Raw genomic sequence first — 12,007 nt, 5'->3', positions numbered from 1 at the left:
TGTCTGTGAGTGGAGGGACCAATTTAGCAACGAACGGGGACTAATTCGATCAATAACAATAATGTAAAATAAAATTTATGACAACGATGGAAGAAATCAAGTAGTTCTGATCGAATAATAAAAAAAAGTTTTTGTTCTAAACTAAAAATTCAAACCGTCACTTAATATACAAATTTATTATTTTATATTATTTATTCTCAATAAATCTTCATGTGTTAACTATGACATCAAGATTTAAAAGTGTCTCCAATAGTTAAGATCTGCTGACATCTTGTAGTTTAACTAAAAACTATGACATCAGTTTTTACATGGGCTTAAACCCATTCTTTTGTCCGAAAGAATACATTCTATCAAAATTAAAAATTTAATAAATTATTAATGAATATAAAGTTATAAACATTATTTGTTATCAACAATAATAACATATAACATTCTATTTGGTTGGAGGGGAGGAAATTAGGTGGGAAGAGAAGTACAATTCTATGTGAGAGAAATAATGTGGGAATAAAGTGAAAATTTAAATTCCAGTATTTGATTTGTAGAAATAAAATTACTGGGATTTTCAATTCCAACATTTAGTATACATGGGAATTGAAAGGAAATAAGTAGCATAAATATCAATATGCTAGTACTTATTATTATTATTATTATTATTATTATTATTATTATTATTATTATTTGTTGTTGTTGTTGTTATTATTATCATTATTATTAAAAATCTTAAATGACCAAATTCAAATTTTAATTTTGAAAATTTATGTAACACACTGTAAATAAACATCTAGAATTGCATAACGAAAGCTAAAAAATAGATAAGAGAGTTTTGAGAAAAACATACTTGATTGAGGTTGCCCTACTGATTGATTTACATTCCGTGTTGAGAGTAGAAAGACGACATGCTATGATAGAAAGGGAGATGTCAAACATCAATTTTTGGTTAAATAAACGAAAGGGGTAATTTTGTCTTAATGTTCTTTTTTACTTTCTAAAATCCATGGAATTAAAATATTAACATGGCGTTTGGTTGGAGAGAATTTAAATTCCATTTCCACTTAATTCCCACATAATTCTAAAGGCCACTAAATTCATTAATTTGGTTGGAAGGAATTGCAATTACACGTAATTGCAATTCCCTCATTTTCATGGAATTTAAATCTCATGCTCCCCTCCCCCTCCCCCCACTTGGGATTTTAATTCCATGGATTTTAAGAAGAAAAAAAAAAAAGGATAATGATGAGACAAAATTACTCTCCCATTTTGTAACCTAAAATTGATGTCTAACAACAACAATGGACATTTTGGACTTTATACTACTTATTCCCTTTCAATTCCCATGTATAACAAATTTTGGAATTGAAATTTTCAGTAATTTTATTCATGTAAACCAAACACTGGAATTTAAATTCTCACTTTATTCCAGTAATTCCTCTTCCATGAAATTACAATTCCTTTCCCACGTAATTCTCTCCCTTCAACCAAACGCCCCGTAAGGGGAGCATATGATTCTAATTCAATGAAAATGAGGGAATTTCAATTCCACCTCCAACCAAACGAAGTAATTTACTTGCCTTCAGAATTATGTGGGAATGAAATTGTAATCCCTCCAATGTAACCAAACTCCCTGTAAATTTATTGTAACTGCAAAATATTAAGTAGTGATGGAGGTACTAAAAATGACCCAAGAATATAGACATGAGGTTCGAGAGCGCATGACCTGGGACCCAATAAAAGCCATGGCCTTAGGAGAGCCATGACACACGGCCCAAGAAGAGCCAGTGACTCGGGGGCTAAGAGAAAGGTTGGGCTATTCTGGGCAAAGGGCGAAGGTACCCGGGGCCGGTCTTCGGAGTTGGTATCAGGCCGCTAGTCGTACCTGCCCCGGAGCCTGTAATGGTGGACGCCGACCTTGACTTAGTTTCACGACCCACTCTGTTTTTAGAAGTTTGTTGGACATCTTTTTTTGTATAAATTATCATTGCTTTATCATTACAAATCATGTTCAATTCTATTACTAATCTTGTAATATATTATCTAAAAGAATATTACTATAATTATTCGACTTACTATTTTACCTTCATAATCTATGCGAACTACCCAAGTGAATTAGTATAGTATAGCTAATTAAGGTGTAAAAGATCAGAGGTAGTGAAATGTAAAGTGTATGGTTAAAGGGGAGCTTTCAATAAGTTAGAAGAGACAAAGAGAGGTGGGAGAATCTGTTTCCTCTTTAATTTTGTCATTGCATGGGAGGGGTGGGCAGATTCATTTTTTTTTAAATTATTTTTTTTTTTTTGAAAAGACAGTGGGCAAAGATATATATGGATCATTGATCATCATCATCATCATCAACTACGAACAAACAACATTAAAGAAAAGTGTCCGGACACTCATCAGTCTCTTTTTGGCCTGCCCAGAAACAACAGACGAGATAATATCATTCATTCATGACCCCTCCATTCTTTATTGTCGTCTTAACACTATCATCATTTTCTTCATTTCTACCTTCTTTTTACTGCTTTGCCCCATATATTATTATTATTATTATTATTATTATTATTATTATTATTATTATTATTATATCTCTCTCGGATCCGACCCCCTGACCTTCAACCGGTCATCGCCATCGCCCTTTTCTGTCCCTCGACTTTTAACCGCCCAGCTGCCCGCCCTAAATCTCCAACATAATTCATAATCAGGTGCGAAGTGATCTTAATCTACGAACTTCTGAAATATTACACCGCATTTACTATATAATTACAGTATACCCTGATACAATTACACCACATGCAAGATCCTCCAAACATGTTTGGAAATCGAATTTACAAATTCGCAGGTTAATGTTAATTATCACCTGATTATGATTCTATATATATCATGCATCATATCCATCAAAAGTTGAGGATGGACGGTATCGGATTAACGCGCTGATTAATTAGTGCAAACTACTTTAATTTGTCCTCAAGTCTAATAAAGATGTTCATAAATAAACCTAAAAATAGGAAATGTTAGATGAACTGGGTCTGGGTGGCAAATTAAAGGCATTATTATTACATGATAGTAACTTTTTACCTGACTTCAAAACTAACATTTCCTACGTCTACTCTTCCGATCCTCAGCTAACGGTCGCGTTCAAAAGTCAAAGCTTCATTTATACTACCAAACCATGTTTTCAACATCAAATCATGCTAATTAATTATGTTCATCTTTTTCTTTTTTTTTTTCTTAACTTTTATTTTCTCTTGTTTCCCAACCAAAGTCCCAAGAGGGAAAATGAAAATTAAATAATATCTGGAAAAAATATTGCAATCCATTAACTATGATCATAAACAAATAGTCAAATACTAATCATTATGAATTTCAAATGTAAGACTCACTTATTGTTTATATCTATGACCTCGAAATATTTGTACACTAAATGACTAAAACTTAAAATAGGATCAAATTTATATTTCTTTTTTATTCTTGATAGGATTCAAATCTTATATCTAGCAGTGGGTAGCAACATATATTTTGGGTAATGGAATAGTTAATATTATACACAAATATTACATACTATAATCACACCTTTTCTCACGGCAACTTCTCCAACCATGATTATTAGCCTTTTTGTTCATCGATAATAATTACTGTAACACCTAATTATATGAAAGAATACAAATCCAGAAAAAAAAAAGATAGATCTGATTTGATTGGGAGGATCTTACCATTATATTCTATTTTAAAAACTACTTTAAACATTATATTATGGAGTTAATTCTATTTTTTGTCATAAATTTATAGATGACAGTCCTTATTTATCATACCATTCACTTTTGATTCTAGTATTAAAGTCTATGATCATAAATAAACATACTACTGCAATTATAATTGAATGAGTAAAAATAAAATAAACTTTAACAAGTTATGAACCTGAGTAATTAAACTTAATCACGTTAAGTGTAACAAAATTATTATGTTACATTTTCCATTTCTCCTTAATTCCCATGCCTTTCCACGGCTCTATGATTGTGTTCTCACTCGAATTAATTTAATGTCTTTTATTTACTTAGAGAGTAGGTCCATGACTTGGTTTGCAAGGAACCATTAAGAAAAATTGGAATTAAAGCAATAATCAAGTAAGCTATCTTTTATGGTCCTAATTAACTTCTATTAAATTTCATATGTTTCATTTTATTTGTCCCTTAATTAGAATTAGTTCAAAAATATTATAAATTTTGTTTTTTTTTTTAATTTATTTCAATTTTTTATATTGACCGTACTTCAAAAAAGTATATGATGCATATGCAAAAAATGACAACTTTACACGTCTATAATTGACAGATGTGTAAAGTGATCTTTTAAAAACTTTTGATCATACGCGCTTGTACCTTATCGAACCACTGTCAGTCTTGGGTACGTTTGACTAAATCATTAAATATACAATTCCAGTCTATTTTGTGAACTAAAGATGCTATAATATTTTGAACCAAAATGATTATTTTGACCATTTTGGAATATGAAAGTTGCTATTTTTTACCACTCCATTGTAAGTGTTCAATAACACCAACAAATGTCGAAATTGATCATTATATATATATATATATATATATATATATATATATATATATATATATATATATAAGGTTTGGCCTCCATGAGAACCATGTTTTGGGTTAGAAACTATGGAGAAACCCAAATAATACATTTAAATTTACTATAATCCTGTTTGGTAAAATAGTTAGCCTATGCGTCAATTTTGAATTATTTGACTACTGTTATTTGTTTGACTTTGTTAAAAAATCAACATAAGTGTTTGGTTAATTAGCTTTTTGTATTTCAAAATGTTAAAATTCAAAAAGCTACTTAAAACAATTTTTTTCAATTAATTTTTTTAGAAAAGAATTTATACCAAACAACTATCGGCTAACAGCTAATTTACCAAATACCTTTCTACAATCAGCTAATGTTATCAATTAGTTATACCCTCTAATTAATTCAATTAGCTAACAGCTAGCAGCTAACCGCCATTTATCAAACAGAACATATATGAATAACCCAAATTTACCCACAATTGTTAGGGAAAGTTATTTTCACATTAACTATAATTCATATGCATACACACACACGGGGCTTGCTAAGGTTTGTGTAAAAGTAGTAACGTAGGATGTATGCAACTGAAGCGTTACTGTCGTGTCTGCCGACATTAGGAAAGCTCCTTAGTCCTTGCCCATTGGAAGTTTAATTTAAAGAAGGGCGGCAACAAGTTGAAGGTAACTCTTCGCATGTGATGAAACTGGATGGTTTGGCTGTTCTAGGGTTAATGCCTTTTATCTTTTAGTCCCCATATAAATTGAATTAACGTCCGTTACGACAACAATAATTAACCACTCCTGCAATTTTCAAAAAGACAATAATGAATAGACCTCACATATTATATACCATGAATCTCTCTCATCATATATTAGGATCCCCTTCTCCTCATTTCTTTCCACTTTTTCCTTGCTATCTCATTCTTAGTACCGTTTATTTCTCTGGTATGATTTGTAGATTATTACATAAGTACACAATTTATTCATTAACATAAGTCACAAATTTGATTGGTAATAATACTAAATTTTATGTACAATTTACCTTTTTTAATTTATGTAACTTACGTAGTACAAACTATTTTATTCAATGAATATTTTCAAATACTCAAAAAATAATAGTGCATTAATTAGTTTGTAGTGATTTAAATGGGATAAGGACACATAGATTAGACATGTGTGATGATAAGAAAATCTGGTAAGGACCCCTACCATCCTCCACGTGTGTTATCTGCTCTGTGCTTCCACCAGTTAATAGCCGCCGTACGGTTTGACCAATTTAATTTATAATATTATATTTTTGTAGGAAAAACAATTTCTAATATTATATAATCACTTTTTATTTTATTTTTTAAAATTTATATTAACAGTAATATGCTCTAATTAATATTCAAAAGGAGATGAATTATAATTTTTATATTTTTCCCTTTCAACAAAACTTGAACATATAATAATGAGATTTGTATCTTATGAAAGTACACACATATTATTTTGCTTAGATATTACTGTCAAATAATGCGTGACACTCATCAATGGCCTTTTCATGGGCGGTCCCCCCTACTTGATTTCGTTTCTTTTCATCCCAAATCACCGACTAGCGATTCCGTTGCATTTGGGTAAATCAGCTTTAGACCAGCAATCCGTACAGTGAATTGTGAACAAGGAAAATGGGGATAGAAATTTAATAATTTGAGAAATATTTTAATGTGGTGGATTTTTTGTGATCTAGAGTATAATAACATGTTTGGTTCATATAATTTTTTTTTTTAAATTTAATGAAAAAATTTTACTAAGAATACTAATTTTATTATTTGTTTCATGCAAATATTATTTCAAGAAATAATATGTATAAAGACTAACACTATAATAATAATAATAATAATAGTAATAATAATAATAATAATAATAATAATAATATAATGGTACTTGGCTCTATGGCTTTTACACATATATTTTGCAAAACACAAAAACTACCCTTTGTATTTTAATTGATGTGAATGATGTGTTCTTCAAAAATTTTACTCCTACAAAAATCACGAGAATTAAAAAATGCACTTCGCACCCTAAGCGGGGGCGTCAGAGTGATTGCCAGCCGGAGGCCACTCTGACTCAAAAACCATTGTTTGCTATTTTTTTTCTTTTTCTTTTTTCTTCCTCCCTCCCTTCTCGCTCATATGTAGCACTTAAAAACCACAAAAAATTTTCACTACTATTGATGCTCTTAGAATGTCTACATTTCTTCCCAATGACATTAGAAAATAAAATATTAAGGGAAATGCGTAGAACTTATTTTCCTCAATTTTGGAAAATTTATTTTCCACTCAACCAAATATTTCATAAGAATTATGCAAGTTACTCAACACCTTAGAAGTGGTTTGGATTTGTCCACAAGTTTTCACATGAACCAGATTCTATATATATATATATGTGTGTGTGTGTGTGTGTGCACCCGTGCGTGTGTGCGTGTGTGTGTGTGTGTGTGTGTGTGTGTGTGTGTGTGTTCTCCTATAAGAATCATTTCTCATATGAGAACTATGGATAAATTTGGATGTCTATTTAGTAGATCTAACTATTGAAAAATGAAAAAAAAAAGAAAAGGAAAATGAGGTTATATATATATATATATATATATATATATATATATATATATATATATATATATATATATATATATATATATATTAAAAATTTCAAAATTTATAGTATTTATAAAATTGACTTTACTCATTTTTAACTATTAAATTTACTATATGGATAATTCAAATTTACCCACAATCCTTAGCGAAAGTGATTTTCACATTAACTATAATTCATATACATATACACACACGGGGCCTTTTGAACAAAGAAACTGAATCAAAATTTACTATATGGATAATCCAAATTTACCCACAGTTTCTTTTCATCTAGGTTGGCCTGCACTAGTTTTGTAATATGACGGGTTAAGGCCACAAAAACCATGGACAACAAAAATGCGGGCTTGACGAGCTTGACATGCGCGGGCTGCTGGCCATGCTCTTTATATACGTGTGTGTGAGAGAGATTAATGTTTATTCTTGTAATATATTTTTTGTTATTTTCTTTTTATTCTTGTAACTTTTTTTTATTTATCCATTAATAATGATTTTAATTGTTAATTACCACATGGGACATATTGAGTTACAAGAATTCTAGCCGTGGATTTTGAGGGTCGGAGTGCAATAACACCACCCCCCTCCAAAAAAAAAAAAAAAAAAAAACCTGCGGTGGGACAGACCAATCCGTTTTGACAATACTAGCTCCAATCGTAGCACTTATACTGATAACTGAATCATTTCTATTCCCATTAAACAAATTGATAATAATAAATCGTTACAAATAAATGAAATCATCACTTTCTGAAAGGCATCCTTAATTAATACTCCGTAATTAGTGTACAATAAAACACTCTGGATGGGTGTTGGCCTATCGGCACCAACTTCAAGTCGTATGCATAGTAGATGGAGGTTAGAACTACTGCCTTCAGTGCCTTTTTTAATACTCTATGTAACGCTTGCATGGACAACTCAATTGGTTATAGGGGTGAATTTTAGAAAATATAATCAGGAATTGTGTCTCACCAGCGACAGTGTGGAACCAATCTCTTAAAGTGAGGGGCACTTTGTGTGCGCGCAGTAAACAAATAATCTAACCTCTATGATTCAATTGAGTTACTATAATTTACATCCTCTCAGATATTCTGTTGGATCGAAATTAGAGATTCAACCTTTTAGGAAGAATAATGTATGTAACATGCATACATTTATATCCACTTCCGATCCATTTGCGCATCCAATAAAGCGGTTCATTACATTATTGTGAAATTAATATCTTTTGCCGACTGCTGTACTTAGCTTGTTTGACTCCAATCATGGGCTAAAATTTACAAGATGAAAGCAACAAGGCAGTAAGACATAAACAACATAAATTAAAGATGATGTAAATCTTACATAAGTAAGAAAAGAAGGTCATAGTAAAATAGTAAAACAAGATATATATATATATATATATATATATATATATATATATATATATATATATATATATATAGTAGTATACCAAACCAACAATTAGGCAAAAGGAGGAATAAGGCCAACAATAAGACATGCAAGCACTATCAAACTATCTTTTCAAGATATATATATATATCGGATCGTCTAGGAGGTTCTCAAAACAAATCAAACATTATATGAGGTATCTCACTATTAATTTTGAACCTTGACACATTGATAAATGTTGATCATTGTCTAAACAAGCAAGTTGCATAAAAAGGAGTGAAAAGTCTGAACTTAAGGATAAGTTGTAAGCAACAGTTGGTTAAACGTCTACGTAGGAGTGTCGGGATGATACATAATTGCATATTTCAAAATTGTTTCTTTCCAACGAGAAAATTTGAATCCAAATATAAAGAAGTGTGAAGAATATTACTAATAAATTTTTCCTCTAGTCAAAAAAAGGAAAATATAGAGTATATGACTTATATCATCCTCAAACTACTATAAATATTACTCTCACTCCTTTATTGCACTATATATTCATACTTATAAGTTTTATTATTCATTATTAAAAATGTTCTTACATTTATAAATTATTCAAATGTGCTAAACAATTTTTTTTTTTGAAGAATGTGCTAAACAAATTTTTTGTTGCCAAAATTTCTTAAATTATTTATTGCTATCTAGTTAAATTTCAACATATCGTTAAAACGTCTGGTTGAAAAATAACTCACTTATTCAGTCTTAAAAAATTTCTATACAATTGTTAACAAGTTTTAAAATTGCCTATAATAATTCTATTAACTCTTCCAGACTTATACTTATAATGGGACAATTTGTCCTCAACCATTATTAAACTTTGACGGTGCAGAGACACAAATGTTTAAGCCGATCAATATTTATTATTTAACTAGTTTTATACGTGCATTGTGATACTGATTTAATATCTAATATTTATATTTAAATAAGTACTACAAAATATATACGAGAAAATTATTATTGTTGACATTAAAATTAATGTTTAATTTGCACTTTTCTAAAAACAATTATCTAATACTTCACAACTTGTATTGAGACCCTTGCATACTCCTCAATCGTGGGCAAATTATGCTGTGCATCCGTATGCACCATGCATGGTGCATACGGATGCAAAAACGACGTCGTTTTAATAAAACGCGCGTCTCCCCTTAAAAAAAAAAATCAGGTTCGATTCCCAGCAACAACATATGAACTAAAATTCCATAATCGATGAACTATAATTCCATAATCTAATCTATGAACTAAAAATTCCAGAATGAATGAACTAAAATTCCATAATCTATAAACTAAAATTTCAGAATCGATGAACTACAATTCCATAATCGATGAACTATGATTCCATAATCAATGAACTATAATTCCATAATCTATGAACTAAAATTCCAGAATGAATGAACAATATAATGTTGTTGCTGGGAATCGAACCTGAATTTTTTTTAAAGGGGAGACGCGCGTTTTTTAATAAAACGACGTCGTTTTGACATCCGTATGCACCATGCATGGTGCATACGGATGCACAGCATAACGATTGTCAATCGTGCCCTTAATGATATTGTTCTCTCACTCATTTGCCTTACAAAAAAATATAAAATAGTTATTGGTGAACAAGTGAGTAATTGTCGGAGCTCCTCTTGCAACCCAAATATCATGCACCCCTCGCCCATTTCCCCGCTTGTTTAATTATTAAGTAGTAGATGCTGCTTTTGGTTAGAATTACTCTAAATTTTGTTAATCCACTTTTGGATAGGTTAGTCATTGTCTTCGTTTTCATTGCTTGTCCGCTTATTTTATTTTTTGTTGGTAGTACAATGTCTCATGTGCAATTGGGTTATTGGTGTTAGTTTACAAAAAGAACATATTTGGTCTAATTAGTTTTTACATTAAAAAAATAGATACACGAAATTCCTAAGTTGATTCACTTATACTAATATTTATAAAATTGATCCCGTCATCTTTTAGCCATTGATCATTCTAGATGGATGGATCAAATTAATCCGCACTTGTCATGAGAAAACCTAGTTTAATTTACATTTGATCATGATATTTATGGATGACATACAAAAACCCTTTATATATATAGGATTTATATAATATCAAATAATATTAAAACTTTATTATATTAGACCAATTACAAAATTCTAACTTTCATAATTGCACGCACTCCAATAATATATAATTTGTTAGACAGAAGTTTAGAAAGTCTAGTCTAATATCATGCCATCAAAACATGACACTACTGTTACATAATTATAGTTTTTAATGTAATAATAAGCTGTTTATATAACAATTGATATTAGAACATGTCTCGTCCCTACCAGCTTCATCCTCACATCATTCTACTTATACTCTAACATGACCCCTACCCCTACGAACATGTGAATTATACAAAAGGTTGCCCCAAAAGTCTTTAGATATAGGTCATCATCACAAATTATATCCTTAGAGATATCATGGTTGTGTGACTAGGTTGACTAAAGAACCTGGCCGGCCGGTTCGCAAGTTCTGGTGATTAAGGTGTTGGCACAAAGATAACAATGATACAATGATGCGAAGATGAGACTGTGACATACTATACGGTGCTTATTGCCATTGCTTTGTGGTCTTTGGGCATTTATGATCCATAGATCAAAATTATCTTTTTAATTTCCTCCGTCCAAATCGACTGGCTGGGAAGCTTTACAATGCTTTCAATTCAATTATTAACTACTTTTATAATTATGATATTATTTTTAATAATACAAATAAAGATAATAGTTAAAACAATAACTAATAATAATAAGTTTAAAAATAAACTTATTTTAAACTTTACATCTAAAACTAAAAATAATTTAATTATAATTCAAAAATAAAACAATAGACTTGTATCCTTATAAATCATTTTACGTGTTATCTGCTAATTAGTAAACAACTAATTTATTTATTTTTTCAAACCGTTAATACTACATGTTGGTCAAAACTGTTAACACAATTAACTTTTAGTTATTTGCAAACACAATCAATTATCAAATGTTGGTTAATTGTCAAACACTCCAATATTTAATTGATAATTAGATTGGAATTTTTTTTTTAAAAAAAAGGTTTTTAAACCATATTTGTCATAATAAATAATAGTCATAGAGAAGTGTCCATTTACTTGAATTTAGAATTTGATTTAATTGGCGTAATCCTAGTTGAGTTGGTCAGATAATTGATTTCGTAATCACAAGGAAGTTTTATATTGATCTTTTTAGTTTGAGTCTCAGTTATGCAAAATTAGACTAATTTTATTATGATCAGTTTTACTTAAAATGCAACTTCACGTAATGGTTACGAGCTTTTTTTGGAAATCAAAGAATTTGATTTAATTCTTTAGTTTTTATGAATTGTATAAAATTTTACATAACTCTTCTC

This window comes from Ipomoea nil, unplaced genomic scaffold (assembly GCF_001879475.1).
Source record: "Ipomoea nil cultivar Tokyo-kokei standard unplaced genomic scaffold, Asagao_1.1 scaffold1576, whole genome shotgun sequence".
NCBI lineage: Eukaryota > Viridiplantae > Streptophyta > Magnoliopsida > Solanales > Convolvulaceae > Ipomoea > Ipomoea nil.
The sequence above is the reverse complement of the archived record's forward strand: the minus strand, read 5'-3'. Positions refer to the sequence as shown.